We start from the raw sequence: 19,209 nt of genomic DNA, 5'->3' as shown, positions 1-19,209 counted from the left end.
GGTCATCGGCGACGGTGGAGCGGGGGAGGGTGCGGACCGGCGGGTCTGCGGAGGGGGATTGAGATCGAGTGTACATGAAATTTAAAAAATATTCATGAGTTCAAAATTAAAGTGCCCATGAAATACAATCGAGAAATGAAGGCTACAATTTAAATACAATCGATCTTAGCTAGCTATCTGTTCACAATCTTCTTGCCCTTCTTTTTATCAAATGGAGTTCTTCTGTGGAACGGACGTCCTTTAGGTAGGGTGGTCCTGCTTCTTCTTGTGGTGTACGCTGCTACTTCATCGTCGTCGTCATGTTCGATCTTCGGGTTGTTGTACTTGTCGAAGTCTTGCTCATTGGCTACTCCATCCATTCCGATGATCTTCCTTTTGCCTCCCCTCACGACAACACGACTGTGCTTTGACGGGTCGGTAATGAAGAAGCATTGGTCCACTTGGGAAGCCAGTACCCATGGCTCATTTTTCACGGTGACGTTTGCGCCCGCGGTCTTGGATTTGGATTCGGGTATAACCATGGTGGTGAAATACCGGTCTTCTTTTAGGTCGCTCTTGGCCCATATGACACGGAACATCGGGACCTTCTCTCCAGCGTAGCTCAGCTCCCAGATCTCCTCGATCCTTCCGTAGTATCTGTCCTTGTCGTTACTGGTGTAGGATTCCATCGTTACCCCGGAGTTCTGATAACCATCGCTCTTCATGTCCTTTTCCTCGGTGTAGAATGTGTAGCCATTGATATCGTACGCCTCATAGGTCATCAGGTTGTGCTCGGCGCCCTGTGACAAGGCAAATATGAGTTGTTCTTCCGCGGAAGAATCCTCATGTAAAGGGTACGACAGAAGCTTCTGCTTGAACCAACACGTGAAACATGAGTTGTGCTCTTTGATTATATCTCCGTCCGTCCTCTGTTGGCCTCGGTCATTGTACGTCTTCTCAATAAAGGTTTTGTGCTCTACCACCCCAGGATCGACCACGTCTATGTGTTGTAGCGCGACTAGGTTTGCTCTTTCAAAGTCGGCGAGTCGACCCTTGAAGTCGACATGCATTTCGTGGCGACCCTCACGGTGACCCCATTCAGCGAGCCTGCCGAGGTGCCTATTGACAGGTAGACCAACGGGGTCCTCGATGCCTAGATAATTCGTGCAGTAGGAGATGCACTTTTCGGTCAGAAAGCCCCTGGCTATGCTTCCCTCTGGACGTGACATGTTGCGAACGTATCCTTTGATGACACCATTCATCCTTTCGAACGACGTCATGTTGTGCAGGAACGTCGACCCGAGTTGGACGATATCCTCCACGATATGGACCAGCATATGCACCATATTGTCGAAGAATGCGGGCGGGAAGTACATCTCAAGCTCGCATAGTATCACCACGATCTCTTCCTGTAGCCTTCTGAGTTGCCTCATGCCAACCGACCTCCGAGAGATGACGTCAAAAAAGTTGCATAGGCCAAATAGCATTTCACAGACGTGCGCGTCCATGATCCCACGGATTGCAACTGGAAGTATCTGCGTCATCAGCACGTGACAGTCGTGAGACTTCATCGCTCTGAACTTCTGCTTCGCTGGGTCTAGGTATCTGCTTATCTTCCCCGTGTAACCGTAAGGAAGTTTTACTCCTACGAGGCAGGTGAAAAACTGCTCAATCTCCTCCTGACTTAGAGTGAAGCATGCAGGAGGGTAGTCATTTCTGGTCTTCTTGGCCTTTTTGCCATTGCGACGACTTTCCGTGTCCTGCTTCGCCTCATCATCATCATCATCATTAGCGTGAAGCTCCTCCCTGATGCCCATTGATTTCAAGTCCGCCCTTGCTTTCGGCCCATCTTTGGTCCTCTCTGGCATGTTGAGAAGGGTACCAAGCAGACTCTCGCACATGTTCTTCGTGATATGCATGACATCAAGGCTGTGAGGCACACGGTGGATCTTCCAGTACGGCAAGTCCCAGAAATCATACCTCGTTTTCCATACCTTCAGCAGTGGCTCTGGCGCCTTTCGCTTCTTTCCCGGCTCTGGCGCCTTTTGCTTCTTTCTCGACAGTGGGCAATCTTTCCAATTTTTCAACAGCTGGTCTATTTCCTCGCCGCTCCTTGTACGCGGGTGTCTTCGGGGTTCGGTTTCACCATCAAACAGATCCTTGCATTTCCTCCACGGGTCATCGTCGCGAAGCCACCTTCAATGTCCCATGAACACGGTTTTCAAAGACCCGGGATCTCTATCTAGCCAGCGATACGTTGTGTCATCCATGCACCTGACGCATCCAAAAAATCGGTGGACCACCTGCCCCGCGAGATATCCGTAACTGAGATAGTCGTGCACCATCGTGAGCAGTGCGGCTCTCATAGGGAAATATTCTTTCTCTGCGGCGTGCCACGTATTGGCTGGCATTTTCCATAACATGTCTAGCTCCTCTTTCAGCCGCCCCAGATACAGATTGATGTCGTTCCCTGGTTGTTTCGGCCCTTCAATTAGCATACTCATGTGAATGTACTTCCTCTTCATGCACAACCAGGGGGAAGGTTGTACATCCACACAAACACATGCCAGGTGCTATGTGTGCTTCTCTGGCTGCCAAACGGATTGACTCCATCGGTGCTCACGTCCAGCACGATGTTCCTTGGATCCTTCCCAAATTCCGGGTGTTCAAAGTTCAACGCTTGCCACTGGCTCCCATCCCTAGGGTGACTCAACATCTTGTCTTTTTTATTTATGTCCGGATCATTTGCGTCATCTTCTCGCTTCTTCTCCTCCCTATCCGCATGCGAACGCAGGAGCTTTGCTCCCTTAGGGTCCGCGAAATACCGCTGCAGACGAGGAGTGATCGGAAAGTACCATACCGTTTTTCGAGGGGCTTTCTTTCTCTTCTTGTATCGAGTGACGCCGCACACCGGACATATGGTAGACTCCGCGTGCTCGTCCCGATACATGATGCAATTGCTCATGCACACATGGTATTTCACGTGCGGTAAATCCATAGGACACACGATTTTCTTCGCCTCCTCGAAACTGGTCGGGCACTTGTTCCCCTTGGGAAGACGTTCGCGCCAGAATGTCATGTTCTCGTCGAAGCATGCGTCGGTCATCTTGTATTTTACCTTCATCTCTAGAGCCATGAGTGTTACTTTCAGGCGGGTATCCTCGGGCTTGCATCCTTCATACAATGGAGTAACTGCGTCTATCTCCAGTTGATCCAGCTTGGCTTTCTCTCGGGCGGCAGCTCTTGCGTTATCCGTCTACTTGAGAAGCAGCTCTTGAATAAGGGTCCTGCACCCAGCCCATTGATGGTCCATCCTCGTCGGCTCCTCCGGCATCTTCATCTTCATGATCATGCCCTTCACTGCTCCGGCATCTTCCTCATCATCATGTCCTGCATCTTCTACATGATGACTGTGTACAGCATCACCGTCGTGATCATGTCCTGGAGATTCTTCGTCTTCTCGCCCGACCGAGTCTTGCTCATTTCTTGCCGCCCGGCCCCCATGGACGACTTCATAGTCATCTTCATCACCTTGCCACCGATAGCCATCCATGAAACCACGCAAGAGAAGGTGGTCCCGCACCTGCCCAGAATCCGGGTCCGCAATAAGGCTCTTCAACTTGCATCTTCGACACGGACATCTTATCTCCGTCTTGTTCTTTTGAAGCATCTCGGCCTTCGCGGAGCTCAAAAACCTATTAACAATGCCTTCGGTCATCGTGCGGACCATGGTCGCCTGCAGGGTAGAGCAAAACGATATTTTAGGACCAAGAAAAAATTTGGCATGACTTTCCCTAAAAATAGGACCAAAAAGAATGCATAGTGCCAAAATTCTCGCCGAAACGGAAATGAATCAACATTCCGGGAAAATATTGGCAACTATCGCATTTCAAATACCGGTACTTGCAAACACAAACATATATGCAACACCACAAACATATGCAACAACACTAACATACATAGATCTAGCTAGGCCACAAAAAGTGCATGTGCACGTTGTTGGAGAGCGAGAACAACATAAAGATAGCTTCCCCCCTTACTTACCTATCAAAAAAAGGTAATTTAACCACTTAATTTTGATGAATCTATGGTGAAAATGAGGTGAGGAGGAGGAGGCAGCTGAGACAAGCTTGGAGGAGGAGTTGTAGAATGAAGTGGGGAAAGTGAGTGGGTAGGTGGGCTGTCCAAAATATCTTGTTGGTCCCAGGTTACTAATGGAGCACCACCTGCAAATGCGCCATTAGTAGTTTTGCAAAAAATAAAAATAAAAAATATATATTCTAATGGCGCACCGTGGCATAGTGCACCATTACTAGTTTAAACTAGTAATGGCGCACTATGCTACGGTGCGCCATTAGTAGTTTTGCAAAAAAAAAGAATTAAAAAAAACAACAGTAGTGGCGCACTGTGTGGCCGGTGCGCCATTACTAGTTAGCACTAGTAATGGCGCACCGTGCCATGATGCGCCATCAGTATGTTTGGAATTTTTTTTGTTACTAGTGGGGCACCATGTGCCTGGTGCGCCATTAGTGTATTCCACACTAATGGCGCACCTGCACATGGTGCGCCACTGCTATATAGTAGTGGCGCACCACATGACAGGTGCTCCATTAGTGTCCATTTCATCTATAGCCCTTTTCCTAGTAGTACGAGGTCTTTCATTGAAAAACTCTTATTCAAATATCCTTTTATGTTATCCAGAAATTCTGTATCATTTCCAATGAACAATATGTCATCCACATATAATATTAGAAATGCTATAGAGGTTCCACTCACTTTCTTGTAAATATAGGCTTCTCCAAAAGTCTGTATAAAACCATATGCTTTGATCACACTATCAAAGAGTTTATTCCGACTCCGAGAGGCTTGCACCAGTCCATAAATTGATCGCTGTAGCTTGCACACTTTGTTAGCACCCTTTGTATCGACAAAACCTTCTGGTTCCATCATATACAACTCTTCTTCTAGAAATCCATTCAGGAATGCAGTTTTGACATCCATCTGCTAAATTTCATAATCATAAAATGCAACAATTGCTAACATGATTCGGACAGACGTAAGCATCACTACGGGTGAGAAAGTCTCATGGTAGTCAACTCCTTGAACTTGTCGAAAACCTTTTGCAACAAGTCGAGCTTTGTAGATAGTAACATTACCGTCACTGTCAGTCTTCTTCTTGAAGATCCATTTATTTTCTACGGCTTGCCGATCATCGGGCAAATCCATCAAAGTCCCCACTTTGTTCTCATACATGGATCCCATCTCAGATTTTTTCATGGCCTCAAGCCACTTCGCGGAATCTGGGCTCATCATCGCTTCCTCATAGTTCGTACGTTCATCATGGTCTAGTAACATAACTTCCAGAATAGGATTACCGTACCACTCTGGTGCGGACCGTACTCTGGAAGACCTACGAGGCTCTGTAGTAACTTGATCTAAAGTTTCATGATCATCATCATTAGCTTCCTCACTAATTGTTTAGGAATCACTGGAACTGATTTCTGTGATGAACTACTTTCCAATTTGGGAGAAGGTACAATTACCTCATCAAGTTCTACTTTCCTCTCACTCACTTCTTTCGAGAGAAACTCCTTCTCTAGAAAGGATCCATTCTTAGCAACGAATATCTTGCCTTCAGATCTGTGATAGAAGGTGTACCCAACAGTTTGCTTTGGGTATCCTATGAAGACGCACTTCTCCGATTTGGGTTTGAGCTTATAAGGTTGAAACATTTTCACATAAGGATTGCAGCCCCAAACTTCAAGAAACGACAACTTTGGTTTCTTGCCAAAACACAGTTCATAAGGTGTCGTCTCAACATATTTTGATGGTGCCCTATTTAAAGTGAATGCAGCCGTCTCTAAAGCATGACCCCAAAACAATAGCGGTAAATCAGTAAGAGACATCATGGATCGCACCATATCCAATAAAGTACGGTTATGACGTTCGGACACACCATTACGCTGTGGTGTTCCAGGTGGCGTAAGTTGTGAAACTATTCCACATTGTTTCAAATGAAGACCAAAATAGTAACTCAAATATTCGCCTCCACAATTAGATTGTAGAAACTTTATTTTCTTGTTACGATGATATTTCACTTCACTCTGAACTTCGAAATTTTCAAACGTTTCAGACTTATGCTTCATTTAGTAGAGATACCCATATCTGCTCAAATCATCTGTGAAGGTAAGAAAATAACGATACCCGCCACGAGCCTCAACACTCATTGGACCGCATACATCGATGTGTATTATTTTTAATAAGTCAGTAGCTCGTTCCATTGTTCCAGAGAATGGAGTTTTAGTCATCTTGCCCATGATGCATGGTTCGCAAGCACCAAGTGATTCATAATCAAGTGATTCCAAAAGCCCAACGGCATGTAGTTTCTTCATGCGCTTTATGCCAAGATGACCTAAACGGCAGTGCCACAAATAAGTTGCACTATCATTATCAACTTTGCATCTTTTGGCTTCAATATTATGAAAATGTGTATCTCCACGACCGAGATTCAATAAAAATAGACCACTCAACAAGGGTGCATGACCATAAACGATATTACTCATATAAATAGAACAACCATTATTCTCCGATTTAAATGAATAACCATCTCGCATCAAACAAGATCCATATCTAATGTTCATGCTCAACGCTGGCACCAAATAACAATTATTCAGGTCTAAAACTAATCCCGAAGGTAGATGTAGAGGTAGCGTGCCGACGACGTGTTCTTCTTGAAGTTCCCCTTCTTCCCTTTACCGTTTTTCTCAAAACTAGTGGTCTTGTTAACCATCAACACTTGATGCCCCTTCTTGATTTCTACCTCCGCAGCCTTTAGCATTGCGAAGAGCTCGGGAGTCATTTTCGTCATCCCTTGCATATTATAGTTCATCACGAAGCCTTTATAGCTTGGTGTCAGTGTTGAAGAACTCTGTCAATGACACTATCATCTAGAAGATTAACTCCCAACTGAGTCAAGTGGTTATAGTACATATACATTCTAAGTATGTGTTCAATGACAAAACTATTCTCCTCCATCTTGCAGCTATAGAACTTGTTGGAGACTTCATATCTCTCAACTCGGGCATTTGCTTGAGATAATAACTTCAACTCTTGGAACATCTGATATGCTCCATGACATTTAAAACGTGTTTGAAGTCCCGATTCTAAGTCGTAAAGCATGGCACACTGAACTATCGAGTAGTCATCAACACGCGCCTGCCAGGCATTCACAATGTCTGCAGTTGCTGGTGCGGGTGGTACACCTAGCGGTGCTTCCAAGATGTAACTTTTCTGTGCAGCAATGAGGATAATCCTCAAGTTGTGGACCCAGTCCGTGTAATTTCTACCATCATCTTTCAACTTAGAATTCTCTAGGAATGCACCAAAATTCAAAGGAACGGTAGCACGGGCCATTGATCTACAATACCATAGACATGCAATTTTTTTGGGGAACACAGTAATTTCAACAAAAAAATCCTACGATCATGCAAGATCTATCTAGGAGATGCATATCAACGAGACAGGAGAGTGTGTCCACATACCCTCGTAGACCGAAAGCGGAAGCGTTTAGTAACGTGGTTGATGTAGTCGAACTTCTTGGCGATCCAACTGATCCAAGTACCGAACGTATGGCACCTCCGCGTTGAGCACACATTCAACTCGATGACGTCCCTTGTACTATTGATCCAGTTGAGGATGAGGGTGAGTTCCGTCAGCATGATGGTGTGGCGACATTGATGATGAAGTTACCGGCGCAGGGCATCACCTAAGCACTATGGCGATATGATCAAGGTGTGTAACTGTGGAGGGGGCACCGCACACGGCTAAGGCAAAACTTGGTGTGTTCTAGGGTGCCCCCCGCCCCTGTATATAAAGGAGGAGGGAGGAGGAGGCCGACCCTAGAGGGGGTGCGCCAAGGGGGGGAGTCCTACTTGGACTCCCAGTCCAAGTAGGATTCGCCCCCCTTTCCTACTCCAACTTGGAGAAGGAGGGAAGGGGGAAGTGGGGAGAAGGAAGGAGGGGGGGGGGCGCTACCCCCTCCTAGTTCAATTCGGACCAGCCCATGGGGGGGGGGCGGCAATTCCTTGTGGCCCTTCTCTCCTTTCCTCTAAAGCCCATTAATGCCCATTAATTCCCCCGGGGGTTCCGGTAACCTCCCGATACTCCTGAAAATACCCGAACTTCTCCGGAACCATTCTGATGACCGAATATAGCCTTCCAATATATCAATGTGTATGTCTCGACCATTTTGAGACTCCTCATGACATTCTTGATCTCATCCGGGACTCCGAACAAACTTCGATCATCAAAACACATAACTCATAATACAAATCGTCATCAAACATTAAGCATGCGGACCCTATAGGTTCAAGAACTATGTAGACATGACCGAGACACATATCCGATCAATAATCTATAGCGGAACCTGGATACTCATATTGGCTCCTACATATTCTACGAAGATCTTTATCAGTCAAACCGCATAACAACATACGTTGTTCCCTTTGTCATCGGTATGTTACTTGCCCAAGATTCGTTCGTCAGTATCATCATACCTAGTTCAATCTCGTTACTGGCAAGTCTCTTTACTCGTTCCGTAATGCTTCTTCCCGCAACTAACTCATTAGTCATACTACTTGCAAGGATTATAGTGATGAGCATTACCGAGAGGCCCAGAGATACCTCTCTGATACACTGAGTGACAAATCCTAATCTCGATCTATGCCAACCCAACAAACACCTTCGGAGACACCTGTAGAACATCTTTATAATGACCCAGTTACGTTGTGATGTTTGATAGCACACAAGGTGTTCCTCTGATATTCGGGAGTTGCATAATCTCATAGTCTGAGGAACATGTATAAGTCATGAAGAAAGCAATAGCAATGAAACTGTAATGATCATAATGCTAAGCTAACAGATGGGTCTTGTCCATCACACCATTCTCCTAATGATGTGAGAATGTTTATCAAATGACAACACATGTCTATGGTTAGGAAACGTAACCATCTTTGATTAACGAGCAAGTCAAGTAGAGGCATACTAGGGACACTATGTTTTGTCTACGTATTCACACATGTACTAAGTTCCCGGCTAATACAATTCTAGCATGAATAATAAACATTTATCATGATATAAGGAAATATAAACAACAACTTTATTATTGCCTCTAGGGCATATTTCCTTCAGTCTCCCAGTTGCACTAGAGTCAATAATCTAGATTACAGAGTAATGATTCTAACACCAATGGTGTCTTGGTGCTGATCATGTTTTGCTCGTGGAAGAGGCTTAGTCAACGGGTCTGCAACATTCAGATCCATATGTTTTTTGCAAATCTCTATGTCTCCCTCCGTGACTTGATGCTGGATGGAATCTAAGTATCTCTTGATGTGTTTGGTTCTCTTGTGAAATCTGGATTCCTTTGCCAAGGCAATTGCACCTGTATTGTCACAAAAGATTTTCATTGGACCCAATGAACTAGGTATAACACCTAGATCGGATATGAACTCCTTCATCCAGACTCCTTCATTTGCTGCTTCCCAAGCAGCTAAGTACTTTGCTTCACACGTAGATCCCGCCACGACGCTCTGCTTGGAACTGCACCAACTGACAGCTCCACCATTCAATAAAAATACGTATCCGGTTTGCGAGTTAGAGTCATCCGGATCAGTGTCAAAGCTTCCATCGATGTAATGATTTACAACAAGCTCTTTGTCACCCCATAAACGAGAAACATGTCCTTAGTCTTTTTCAGGTATTTCAGGATGTTCTTGATCGCTGTCCAATGCTCCACTCCTGGATTACTTTGGTACCTCCCTGCTATACTTATAGCAAGGCACACAGCAGGTCTGGTGCACAACGTTGCATACATGATAAAACTTATGGCTGAAGCATAGGGAATGACTTTTATTTTCTCTCTATCTGAAGTGGTTGGTCATTGAGTCTGACTCAACTTCACACCTTGTAACACGGGTAAGAACCCTTTCTTTGACTGATCCATTTTGAACTTCTTCAAAACTTTATAAAGGTATGTGCTTTGTGAAAGTCCAATTAAGCGTCTTGTTCTATCTCTATAGATCTTGATCCCTAATACGTAAGCAACTTCACCGAGCGCTTTCATTGAAAAACTCTTATTCAAATATCCTTTTATGCTATACAGAAATTAGGTATCATTTCCAATTAACACTATGTCATCCACATATAATATTAGAAATGCTACAGAGCTCCCACTCACTTTCTTGTAAATACAGGCTTCTCCAAAAGTCTGTATAAAACCATATGCTTTGATCACACTATTAAAGCATTTATTCCAATTCCGAGAGGCTTGCACCAGTTCATAAATGGATTGCTGGAGCTTGCACACTTTGTTAGCACCCTTTGTATTGACAAAACCTTCTGGTTGCATCATATACAACTCTTCTTCCAGAAATCCATTCAGGAATGCAGTTTTGACATCCATCTGCCAAATTTTAGAATCATAAAATGCAGCAATTGCCAACATCATTTGGACAGACTTAAGCATCACTACGGGTGTGAAAGTCTCATCGTAGGCAACTCCTTGAACTTGTCGAAAACCTTTCACCACAAGTCGAGCTTTGTAGATAGTAACATTACCGACATCCTTCTTCTTGAAGATCCATTTATTTTCTATGGCTTGCCGATCATCGGGCAAATCCATCAAAGTCCACACTTTTTTCTCATACATGGATCCTATCTCAGATTTCATGGCCTCAAGCCACTTCCCGGAATCTGGGCTCATCATCACTTCCTCATAGTTCGTAGGTTCATCACGGTCTAGTAACATGACTTCAAGAATAGGATTACCATACCACTCTCGTGCGGACCGTTCGCTGGAAGACCTACGAGGCTCTGTAGTAACTTGATCTAAAGTTTCATTATCATCATCATTAGCTTCCTCACTAATTGGTGCAGGAATCACTAGAACTGATTTCTGTGATGAACTACTTTCCAATTCGGGAGAAGGTACAATTACCTCATCAAGTTCTACTTTCCTCCCACTCACTTCTTTCAAGAGAAACTCCTTCTCTAGACACGATCCATTCTTAGCCACAAATATCTTGCCTTCGGATCTGTGATAGAAGGTGTACCCAACAGTTTCCTTTTGGTATCCTATGAAGACACACTTCTTCGATTTGGGTTCGAGCTTATAAGGTTGAAGCTTTTTCACATAAGCATCGCAGCCCCAAACTTTAAGAAACGACAACTTTGGTTTCTTGCCAAACCACAGTTCATAAGGCGTTGTCTCAATGGATTTTGATGGTGCCCTATTTAAAGTGAATGCAGCCGTCTCTAAAGCATAACCCCAGAAAGATAGCAGTAAATCAGTAAAAGACATCATAGATCGCACCATATCTAATAATGTACGGTTACGACGTTCGGACACACCATTACGCTGTGGTGTTCCAGGTGGCGTAAGTTGTGAAACTATTCAACATTGTTTCAAATGAAGACCAAACTCGTAACTCAAATATTCGCCTCCACGATCAGATCATAGAAACTTTATTTTCTTGTTACGATGATTTTCCACTTCACTCTGAAATTTGAACTTTTCAAACGTTTCAGACTTATGCTTCATTAAGTAGATATACCCATATCTGATCAAATCATCTGTGAAGGTAAGAAAATGACGATACCCGCCACGAGCCTCAACACTCATTGGAACACATACATTGGTATGTATTATTTCCAATAAGTCAGTAGCTCGTTCCATTGTTCCGGAGAATGGAGTTTTAGTCATCTTGCCCATGAGGCATGGTTCGCAAGCACCAGGTGATTCATAATCAAGTGATTCCAAAAGCCCATCAACATGGAGTTTCTTCATGCGCTTTACACCAATATGACCTAAACGGCAGTGCCACAAATAAGTTGCACTATCAATATCAACTTTGCATCTTTTGGCTTCAATATTATGAACATGTGTATCTCCACGATCGATATTCAATAAAAATAGACCACTCAACAAGGGTGCATGACCATAAAAGATATTACTCATATAAATAGAACAAACATTATTCTCTGATTTAAATGAATAATCGTCTCACATCAAAGAAGATCCAGATATAATGTTCATGCTCAACGCTAGTACCAAATAACAATTATTCAGGTCTAAAACTAATCCCGAAGGTAGATGTAGGGGTAGCGTGCCGACGGTGATCACATCGACCTTGGAACCATTTCCGACGCGCGTCGTCACCTAGTCCTTAGCCAATCTTCGTTTAATCTGTAGCCCCTATTTAGAGTTGCAAATATGAGCAACAGAACCAATATCAAATACCCATGCGCTACTACAAGCATTAGTAAGGTACACATCAATAACATGTATATCAAATATACCTTTCACTTTTCCATCCTTCTTATCTGCCAAATACTTGGGGCAATTCCGCTTCCAGTGACCAGTCCCTTTGTAGTAGAAGCACTCAGTTTCAGGCTTAGGTACAGACTTGGGCTTCTTCCCTTGAGCAGCAACTTGCTTGCCATTCTTCTTTAAGTTCCCATTCTTGCCTTTGCCCTTTTTCTTGAAACTAGTGGTCTTGTTAACCATCAACACTTGATGCTCCTTCTTGATTTCTAGCTCCGCAGCCTTTAGCATTGCGAAGAGCTCGGGAATTGTTCTTGTCATCCCTTGCATATTATAGTTCATCATGAAGACTTTATAGCTTGGTTGCAGTGATTGAAGAACTCTATCAATGACACTATCATCTAGAAGATTAACTCCCAACTGAGTCAAGTGGTTATGGTTCCTAGACATTCTGAGTATGCGATCACTGACAGAACTATTCTCCTCCATCTTGCAACTATAGAACTCCTTGGAGACTTCATATCTCTCACCTCGGGTATTTTCTTGAAATATTAACTTCAACTCTTGGAACATCTCATATGCTCCATGACGTTCAAAACGTCATTGAAGTCTTGATTATAAGTCGTAAAGCATGGAACACTGAACTATCTAGTAGTCATCAGCACGCGTCTGCCAGGCATTCACAATGTCTGCAGTTGCTGGTGCCGGTGGTACACCTAGCGGTGCTTCCAGGACGTAATTGTTCTATGCGGCAATGAGGATAATCCTCAAGTTATGGACCCAGTCCATGTAATTGCTAGCATCATCTTTCAACTTATCTTTCTGTAGGAACACATTAAAATTCAAAGAAACGGTAGCACGGACCATTGATCTACAATAACATAGACGTGCACAAATTTTGGGGAACGCACTAATTTCAAAAAATTTCCTAGGATCATGCAAGATCTATCTAGGAGATGCATCGCAACAAGACGGGAGTGTGTGTCCACATACCCTCGTAGCCCGAAAGCAGAAGCCTTTAGTAACACGGTTGATGTAGTCGAACTTCTTCATGATCCAACTGATCCAAGTACCGAACGTACGACACCTCCGCGTTCAGCACATGTTCAGCTCGATGACGTCCCTCGTACTCTTGCTCTAGTTGAGGACGAGGGTGAGTTCCGTTAGCATGACGGCGTGGCGAGGGTGATGATGAAGTTACCGGCGCAGGGCTTCGCCTAAGCACTATGACGATATGATCGAGGTGTGTAATTGTGGAGGGGGCACTGCAGATGGTAAGGCAAAACTTGGTGTGTTCTAGGGTGCCCCCTGCCCCCGTATATAAAGGAGGAGGGAGGAGGAGGCCGGCCCTAGAGGTGGCGCGCCAAGGGGGGGAGTCCTACTTGGCCTCCCAGTCCAAGTAGGATTCACCCCCCTTTCCTATTCCAACTAGGAGAAGGAGGGAAGGGGGAAGAGGGGAGAAGGAAGGAGGGGGGCGCCGCCCCCTCCTAGTACAATTTGAACCAGCCCATGGGGGGGGGCATGGCCACCCCTTGAGGCCCTTCTCCTTTCCCCTAAAGCCCAATAAGGCCCATTAACTCCCCAGGGGGTTCCGGTAACCTCCCGGTACTCCGGAAAATACCCAAACTTCTCCAGAACCATTCCGATGTCCGAATATAGCCTTCCAATATATCAATCTTTATGTCTCGACAATTTCAACACTCCTCGTCACATCCTTGATATCATCCGGGACTCCGAACAAACTTTGGTCATCAAAACACATAACTCAAAATACAAATTCTCTTCGAACGTTAAGCGTACGGACCCTATGGGTTCGAGAACTATGTAGACATAACCGAGACACATCTCTGATCAGTAACCAATAGCGGGACCTAGATGCTCATATTGGATCCTACATATCGTACGAAGATTTTTGTCAGTCATACCTCATAACAACATACGTTGTTCCCTTTGTCATTGGTATGTTACTTGCCCGAGATTCGATCATCGGTATCATCATACCTAGTTCAATCTCGTTACCGGAAAGTCTCTTTAGTCGTTCCGTAAAGCTTCATCCCGCAACTAACTCATTATTCACATTGCTGGCAAGGCTTATAGTGATGAGCATTACCGAGAGGGCCCAAAGATACCTCTCCAAAACATGGAGTGATAAATCCTAATCTCAATCTATGCCAACCCAACAAACACCTTCGGAGACATCTATAGAGCATATTTATAATAACCCATTTATGTTGTGACATTTGATAGCACAGAAGGTGTTCCTCCGCTATCCGGGAGTTGCATAATCTCATAGTCTGAGGAACTTGTATAAGTCATGAACAAAGCAGTAGCAATGAAACTGTAACGATCATAATGCTAAGCTAACGGATGGGTCTTGTCCATCACATCATTCTCCTAATGATGTGATCCTGTTCATCAAATGAAAACACATGTCTATGGCTAGGAAACATAACCAACTTTGATTAACGATCTAGTCTAGTAGAGGCATACTAGGGACACTTTGTTTTGTCTATGTATTCACACATGTACTAAGTTTCGGTTAATACAATTCTAGCATGAATAATAAACATTTATCATGATATAAGGAAATAAATAATAACTTTATTATTGCCTCTAGGGCATATTTCCTTCAGTCTCCCACTTGCACTAGAGTCAGTAATCTAGATTACAAAGTAATGATTCTAACACCCATGGAGTCTTGGTGTTGATCATGTTTTGCTTGTGGAAGAGGCTTAGTCAACAGGTCTGCAACATTCAGATCCGTATTTATTTTGCAAATCTCTATGTCTCCCTCTGCGACTTGATGCCGAATGGAATTGAAGCGTCTGTTGATGTGCTTGGTTCTTTTATGAAATTTGGATTCCTTCGCCAAGGCAATTACACCAGTATTGTCACAAAAGATTTTTATTGGACCCGATGCACTATGTATGACACCTAGATTGGATATGAACGCCTTCATCCAAACTCCTTCATTTTCTTCTTCTGGAGCAGCTATGTACTCCGCTTCACACGTAGATCCCGCCACAATGCTTTGCTTGGAACTGCACCAACTGATAGCTCCACCATTCAATAAAAATACGTATCCAGATTGCGACTTAGAGTCATCCAGATTAGTGTCAAAGCTTGCATCAACGTAACCGTCTACGACAAGCTCTTTGTCACCTCCATAAACGAGAAACTTATCCTTAGTCCTTTTCAGGTATTTAAGGATGTTCCTGACCACTGTCCAGTGCTCCATCCGGGATTACTTTGGCACCTCCATGCTATACTTACAACAAGGCACACATCAGGTCTGGTACACAACATTGCATACATGATAGAACCTATGGCTGAAGCATAGGGAATGACTTTCATTTTCTCTCTATCTTCTGCAGTGGTTGGGCATTGAGCCTGACTCAACTTCACACCTTGTAACACAGGCAAGAACCCTTTCTTTGACTGATCCATTTTGAACTTCTTCAAAACTTTATCATGGTATGTGCTTTGTGAAAGTCCAATTAAGTGTCTTGATCTATCTCTATAGATCTTGATGCCCAATATTAAAGCAGCTTCACTGAGGTCTTTTCATTGAAAAACTCTTATTCAAGTATCCCTGTATGCTATCCAGAAATTCTATATCATTTCCAATCAACAATATGTCATCCACATATAATATTAGAAATGCTACAGAGCTCCCACTCACTTTCTTTTAAATACAGGATTCTCCAAAAGTTTGTATAAAACCATATGCTTTGATCACACTATCAAAGCGTTTATTCCAACTCCGAGAGGCTTGCACCATTCCATAAATGGATCACTGGAGCTTGCACACTTTGTTAGCACCCTTTGGATCGACCAAACCTTCTGCTTGCATCATATACAACTCTTCTTTCAGAAATCCATTCAGGAATGCAGTGTTGACATCCATCTGCCAAATTTCATAATCATAAAATGCGACAATTGCTAACATGATTCGGACAGACTTAAGCATCGCTACGGGTGAGAAAGTCTCGTCATAGTCAACTCCTTGAACTTGTCGAAAACCTTTTGCAACAAGTCGAGCTTTGTAGACAGTAACATTACCGTCAGTGTCAGTGTTCTTCTTGAAGATCCATTTATTTTCTATGGCTTGCCGATCATTGAGCAAATCCACCAAAGTCCACAATTTGTTTTCATACATGGATCCCATCTCATATTTCATGGCCTCAAGCCATTTCGTGGAATCAGGGCTCATCATTGCTTCCTCATAGTTCGTAGGTTCATCATCGTCTAGTTACATGACTTCCAGAATAGGATTACCCTTCTTCCCTTTGCCCTTTTTCTTGAAACTAGTGGTTCGTAGGTTCATCATCGTCTTGCCATTCTTCGTGAAGTTACCCTTCTTCCCTTTGCCCTTTTTCTCGAAACTAGTGGTCTTGTTGAACATCAACACTTGATTCTCCTTTTTGATTTCTACCTCCGCGGCCTTTAGCATCGCGAAGAGCTCGGGAATTGTCTCGTTCATCCCTTGCATATTATAGTTCATCACAAAGCCTTTATAGCTTGGCGGTAGTGATTGAAGAACTCTATGAATGACACTATCATCAGGAAGATTAACTCCCAGCTGAGTCAAGTGGTTATGGTACCCAGACATTCTGAGTATGTGTTCACTGATAGAACTATTCTCCTCCATTTTGCAGCTATAGAATTTGTTGGAGACTTCATATCTCCCAACTCGGGCATTTGCTTGAAATATTAACTTCAACTCTTGGAACATCTCATATGCTCCATGACAAAACGTCTTTGAAGTCCCGATTCTAAGCTGTAAAGCATGGCACCACTACTAGAAAAAGGGCTGCTAGTGGCGCACCTGTTTTCGCTACTAATGGCGCACTACAGGTGCGCCACTAGCACCACGCCATTAGATTTTTTTCTAATGGCGCACCTATGGTGCGCCATTAGAATAGCCCACGGTGCGCCATTAGTATCTGGTATACTAATGGCGCACCACAAAGTGCGCCATTAGTAACAATATTTTTTCAAAAAAAAAATTCAAAATTTTTTTTGAATTTTTTTTGTTTTTTTCTTAATCTCAGTTCACTATGGCTTAATCTCGGGTCAATATGCTTAATCTCAGGTCAAATCGCACTCCGTGGTCAAACTTCCCAAAAGGTCACCCATCCTCACACTACTCCAGCCCAAGCACACTTAACTTCAGAGTTCTATCCAACCCCAGCAACAACTCACTTCACAGGCACTTGTTGATATATCTAGCATATCAATCCTGTTATACCTTGTTGATGTCTAGGACATTGTTCATGTTCATGACTATGATGAAATTTTGAAAAATATTTCAAACTTCCCGGTCATATTACGTATCATTTTTTGAAAAAAAAATTCAAAACCAATTTTTTTCTGTTACTAGTGGCGCACCACATCCACGGTGCGCCACTAGTAAGATTGAAATTTTTTGAATTTTTTGCCTCTAGATCTTGAAAGCCCCGTAACTTTTTTTCTGTTAGGTTTTTGGGGATTTTGAAAATGTTTAACGGGGTTCCGAGTTCGTATGTAACTTTTCGAGTAGATGATTCCATCTATAGCCCTTTTTGTAGTAGTGCACACTAAACTATCGAGTAGTCATCAGCTTTGCTCTGCCAAACGTTCTTAACGTCATCAGTAGTGTCTGCAGTAGGCCTAGCACCTAGCGGTGCTTCCAGGACATAATTCTTCTATGCAGCAATGAGGATAATCCTCAAGTTACGAACCCAGTCCGTGTAATTGCTAACATCATCTTTCAACTTAGCTTTCTCATGGAACGCATTAAAATTCAAAGGAACGGTAGCACGGGCCATTGATCTACAATAACATAGACATGCAACATAACTATCAGAACTAAGTTCGTGATAAATTACAGTTCAATTAATCATATTACTTAAGAACTCCCACATAGATAGACATCCCTCTAGTCATCTAAATGATCACGTGATCCAAATCAACTAAACCATGTACGATCATCACGTGAGATGGAGTAGTTTCCAATGGTGAACATCACTATGTTGATCATATCTACTATATGATTCATGTTCGACCTTTTGGTCTCAGTGTTCCGAGGCCATATCTGCATATGCTAGGCTCGTCAAGTTTAACCTGAGTATTCTGCGGGTGCAAAACTTGCTTGCACCCGTTGTATGTGATCGTAGAGCTTATCACACCCGATCATCACGTGATGTCTCGGCACGACGAACTGTAGCAATGGTGCATACTCAGGGAGAATACTTATACCTTGAAATTTAGTAAGGGATCATCTTATAATGCTACCGTCGTACTAAGCAAAATAAGATGCATAAAAGATAAACATCACATGCAATCAAAATATGTGACATGATATGGCCATCATCATCTTGTGCTTATGATCTCCATCACCGAAGCATCGTCATTGTCTCCATCGTCACCAGTGCGACACCTTGATCTCCATCGTAGCATCATTGTCGTCTCGCCAACTATTGATTCTACGACTATCGCTACCGCATAGTGATAAAGTAAAGCAATTACATGGAGATTGCATTGCATACAATAAAGCAACAACCATATGGCTCCTGGCAGTTGCGGATAACTCTGTTACAAAACATGATCATCTCATACAACAATTTAAATCACATCATGTATTGACCATATCACATCATAGCAAGCCCTGCAAAAACAAGTTAGACGTCATCTATTTTGTTGTTGCAAATTTTACATGGCTTCTACGGGCTTCTAGCAAGAACCGTTCTTACCTACGCATCAAAACCACAATGATTTTTCGTCAAGTGTGCTATTTTAACCTTCAACAAGGACCGGTCGTAGTCAAACTCGATTCAACTAAAGTTGGAGAAACAGACACCTGCCAGCCACCTATGTGCAAAAGCAAGTCGGTAGAACCAGTCTCATGAATGAGGTCATGTAATGTCGGT

Source organism: Triticum dicoccoides, chromosome 7B (assembly GCF_002162155.2).
Source record: "Triticum dicoccoides isolate Atlit2015 ecotype Zavitan chromosome 7B, WEW_v2.0, whole genome shotgun sequence".
Lineage (NCBI taxonomy): Eukaryota > Viridiplantae > Streptophyta > Magnoliopsida > Poales > Poaceae > Triticum > Triticum dicoccoides.
This window is presented reverse-complemented; position numbering follows the sequence as displayed.